Source organism: Papio anubis, chromosome 14 (assembly GCF_008728515.1).
Source record: "Papio anubis isolate 15944 chromosome 14, Panubis1.0, whole genome shotgun sequence".
NCBI classification, from domain to species: domain Eukaryota; kingdom Metazoa; phylum Chordata; class Mammalia; order Primates; family Cercopithecidae; genus Papio; species Papio anubis.
The window spans coordinates 98,057,780-98,062,942 of record NC_044989.1 but is presented as its reverse complement, the minus strand read 5'-3'; the positions used below and the strand labels follow the sequence as shown (position 1 = coordinate 98,062,942).

Sequence of the window (5,163 nt, the reverse complement as noted above, 5' to 3'; positions counted from 1 at the left end):
GACAACTGGATATCTACATACAAAATAAGTAAGTTGGACTCTTACCTTATATCTTACGCAAAATTAACTCAAAATGGAGGAAAGACCTAAACATAAGATGCAAAGCTAATAAAACTCCTAGAAGAGAACATAGAGGAAAATCTTCATGAAATCAGATTTGGCAATGATTTCTTGGATATGATGCTAACATCATAGACAACAAAGGCAAAAATAGATAAATAGTATTTTATCCAAACTCAAACAAAAACTTTCATGCACCCAATAATACAATCAACAGAACAAAAAGGTAACATACAGAATGGGAGAAAATATTTGCAAGTCATATATCTGATAAGGGGTTAATACCCAGAATACATAAAGAACTCCTACAATTCAACAACAACAACATCATTAAATAATCTGGTTAAAAATAAGCAAAGAAGAGGCTCTCATGGAGGCAGCCAGCCCGAGGCTAGGGAGCACTGAGCTGCGCGTTGTGCCCTGCGCTGCCCAGGCTAGTGAGCAATACAGTCAGGATGGCTAAATGTGATCCCAAGAAAGCAAAGGGCAAGATGTCTGTTTATGCCTTCTTTCTGCAGACGTGCAGAGAAGAACATAAGAAGAAAAACCCTGTCAATTTTGCAGCATTTTCCAAGAAGTGGTCTTAGAGGTAGAAGACAATGTCCGGACAAGATAAATCTAAATTTGCTGAAATGGCAGAGGCGGATAAAGTGCACTGTGATTGGGAAATGAAGGATTATGGACCAGCTAAGGGAGACAAGAGAAGAAGAATCCTAATGCCTTCCAAAGGCCACAGTCTGGATTCTTCCTGTTCTGCTCAGAATTCCACCCCAAGATCAAATCCACAAACCCTAGCATCTCTATTGGAGACGTGGCAAGAAAGCTAGTGAAATGTGGAATAACGTAAGTGACAGTGAAAAGCAGCCTTACATCACTAAGGCGGCAAAGCTGAAAGAGAATTAGGAGAAGGATGTTGCTGACTACAAGTTGAAAGGAAAGTTTGATGGAGCAAAGGATCCTGCTAAAGTTGCCCAGGTAAAGGTGGAAGAGGAAGATGAAGAAGATGAGGAGGAAGGGGAGGAGGAGAGGAGGAGAATGAATAAAGAAACTCTATCTGTCTCCTTGTGAATACCTTAGAGTAGGGGAGCACCATAATTGACACATCTCTTATTTGACAAGTATCTGTTGCCCTCATTAGGTTTAATTATAAAATTTGATCACAAGCCTATTGTAGTCTCTCAAAGTGCTCTAGAAATTCTCAGTGGTTTACGTCAAGTGGCCATGGGTGTCTGCAGCACCCTGAAACTGTATCAAAGTTGCACATATTTCCAAACATTTTTAAAATGAAAAGTCACTCTCATGTTCTCACTCTGTGCACTTTGCTGCTGGTGTGACAAGACATTTAAAGATGTTTCTTGCATTGTTTTTTATTATTATTTATAAGGTGGTGTTAACTACATGGTTATTGGCTGGAAAACCTGAGTTATCACCTGTATATATCTATCTATAGTTTGTAAAAATAACAAAACAAGCAAGACAAACTCTCGATGGTCCTTGCTCTGCGTTGAGGCTATGGGGAAGATGCCTTTTGGAGGGGCTGTAGCTCAGGGCGTGCACTATGAGGCTGGACCTGTTGACTCTGCAGTGGGCATCCATTTAGCTTCAGGTTGTCTTGTTTCTGTGTATAGTGACGTAGCATTCTGCTGCCATCTTAACTGTGGACAAAGGGGGTCAACTGGCATGAAAGGTTTTATTTTGTTTTTGTTCTTAGTTAAGTGCATTAGTTTTTAAACTGTTTGTTTTTAAACAAACTGTAGAACTCTTCATTGTCAGCAAAGCAAAGAGCTACTATGTTAATGAAAGTTCAAGAACCTTCTGTACTTAAACACGATTTGTAACGTTCTGGTTTTTTTGTATGTTTAGAATGCTGAAATGTTTTTGAAGTTAAATAAATAGTATTACATTTTTAAAAAAATAAGCAAAGGACTTGAATAGACGTTTCTTGCAAAGATGATATACAAATGGCCAGCAAGCATACGAAAAGATGTTTGACCTTGCTAGTCATTAGAGAGATGTTCACCAAAACCACAATGAGATATCATTTCACACCCATTAGGATGGTCACTACCAAAAATATGGAGGAGGAGAATAACAAGTATTGGGGAGGATACGGAGAAATTAAAAACTATGTACACTGTCAGTGGGAATGTCAAAAGGTACAGCTGCTATGAAAAATAGTATGGAGGTTCCTCAAAAAATTAAAAATACAGTGAAATATCACTTCACACACATTAGTATAGTCACTACCAAACAAACAAACAAAGGAAAATAACAAATGTTGAGGAAGAATCCTTGTGCACTATAATCCTTGAGGCTATAAAATGGTGCAACTGCAAAAAAAACTATAGTAGTTCCTCAATAAAATTAAAAATACAACCACCATATGACCCAGCAATTCCACTTCTGGGTATATATCCAAAAGACTGAATTAAAAGCAGGATTTTAAGACACAATTGCACACTCATGTTTATTGCACCATTATTTACAATAGCCAAGAGATGGAAGTATCCCAAGTGTTCATCAAAAGATGAATAACTAAAGAAAATATGGCATATATGTACAATTAAATATTATCCAGCCTTAAAAAGAAGGAAATCCTGGCACATGCTACAACATAGGTGAACCTTGAGGATATCATGCTAAGTAAAATAACCCAGTCACCAAAGGACAAATATTATATGACTCTACTTCTATGAGGTGCCTACAGTAGTCAAATTCACAGAGACAGAACGTAGTACGGGGGCTCCCAGCGGGAGAGAGAGTTGTTGTTCGATGGGTGCAGAATTTTAAGTTTGCAAGATCACAAAGTTCTGGAGATCCGTCTCGCAACAATGTGAATGTAATTAACACTATGAAACTGTACGCTTAAAAATGGCTAAGATGGTAAATTTTATGTCATGTATTTTTCACCAATTTTTTTTTTAATTTTTGAATTTCCTTTTTATAAAAGATGGGTGGCAGCGGGGAGAAAACCAGAGCAAGTGAAAGTTCATTTGTGGCAGCAGGGAGGGGGCCAGAGGAACTGACAGATTTTGAGGCAGTAAGAAAAAAGGAAAACTTGTGTCCAGCAATGAGGAAGCATCATGATGAAACAAAGTCCCAGGAAGGCTGGACCTCCTGCTGGGGACTAGCAAGGCTCCAAGTGTGCTGGATGGAGGAACTGCTAGAAATGGCATGAGGATGTTTTTGTCCAAAACTTCCAGTTTTCAATTTGAATAAATCAGTGAGACAATACACAAAAGCTGAGCCTTGGCTTCCCTCTATCCCTTCCCCCAGTTTGGAAGAAAATCCACCTGAGTGTGCACTAAAGTGCTATTTCAGACCCAAAAGCAGTGGAAGAGGTCCTCTGATTGGTACCAATCCATGACAAAATTTGTGTCACTCATTCATTCAACAAGCCTTTCATCTGTGCCAGGCACTGCCCTCAGTGCTGGTGTAGGGGTTGGTTGGAAGACTCTCTTCCCCCATGGGACTTGCATCTTAGAGGCGCCCATCAGGTGGGCTCCATTCTGTCACACATTTCTGCTGTGCAGATACACACTGGTTTAGTATCTCTGTCTCCTTGCTTTTCTGTACCTTTAAAGAATTGGAAAAGGCCTGGCATGGTGGCTCACATCTGTAATCCCAGCACTTTGGGAGGCTGAGGCAGGCAGATCAGGAGGTCAGGAGATCGAGACCATCCTGGCCAATATGGTGAAACCCCGTCTCCACTCAAAATGCAAAAATTAGCCGGGTGTGGTGGCACATGTCTGTAATCCCAGCTACTCGGGAGGCTGAGGTGGGAGAATCGCTTGAACCCAGGAGGCGGAGGTTGCAGTGAACCGAGGTCGTGCCACTACACTCCAGCCTGGTGACATAGTGAGATTCTGTCTCAAAAAAAAAAAAAAAAGGATTGGGAAACTCCTTGAGACCTTGGGTTCATCCTTTCAAGGCCATTCACTCTTGGCTATAAAAACCAAGTTTGTACAGCTGTGGGCAAAGAAGTCCAAGTCTCCAATGACTGAGGATGCTGTGGACTTCTAAGCAGGGGCCTAGCCCATGAAAGAGAGGAGAAGGGCTGGAACTTCAGGCATCACTTAGGACTTGGTCAGCCAAATATGAGTCCTAATCAAGAAGCAGAGATCACAGGAGGGCAAACAGAAGAGCCTGTCAGTGAAGAAAGACATGAAAGAAAGAGTGAAAGAAAAAAAAAATCTTTCAGATTATTTGCAGCACCACCGTATCTCCTGTGGACCTGGTGGGCAGCTGGCTGAACCTGGGCAGATCACCGTGGTAGGAAGCCTTGTCCTTGAGCAGGGCCAAAGAGTTTGTAGTGCTCTTGAGACTTTTAAAGTTAGACTTACGAAGCCTTCTCCATTTCTGGTCTACTAGTCATCAAATCACCTCCATGAAATGCAGAAAGAAAATATTAGAACCTCTATATGTATTTTTTAAATCTCATCTTTTTTAGTTTTTTACCTTTTGTTTATTTCATAACATATATAATCTACTAATACAATAGGAAGGGTGCACAACTTATAAACACATAAATATGTAAAATACATATGCACCTAGTTGCCAACCTAGTGAAAATGATGGACATTACATACCTTCAAAAATTTTACTTAGTTTTACTAGTTAGAGATATTAAATTTAACATTATAGCAATAAAGACTTGAAACAAATCCATATTTCAGAGCCATGGACTTAAGTATGCATAGGTTGGGACTTCATGATCAAAATATTTCAGTGATAAGGGTGAACAATCAGAAAAGTTTGGCAATCACAGCTCTAGGCAACTTATTCTTTCTTTAATTAACTTCTGTATCTGTAAGACCAAAAGCACCCAGCATTTTGAAATCTCCATTGCCTTTTGTATCAGACCAGCAGGATGGAAAGAGGGTGGAGGTAAAGTGAAGAGGGGGCAGGCAGGGGCATAGTTAGTGGGTGGAATTGGTTCTGAAGGAACAGAAGCAGTGGACAAAGCCCCAGGAAGAACAGGAAAGGAAGTGTGATAATTTGCAAAGTGTTTCGTAGTAATTGTAGGGTTTGTTGCCAAATAGCAAATTTCATCAGACTTATCTGGTTTCCCTTGGCATCCACATCCCATGCTGTCCCATTCAG

General features: G+C 40.2%; 1 pseudogene; it reads left to right on the top strand.

Annotated features, from left to right (window-relative positions):
- Positions 1-431: 431 nt before the first annotated feature.
- On the top strand, positions 432-1,128 carry LOC116270342 (annotated as a pseudogene).
- Positions 1,129-5,163: the final 4,035 nt, after the last annotated feature.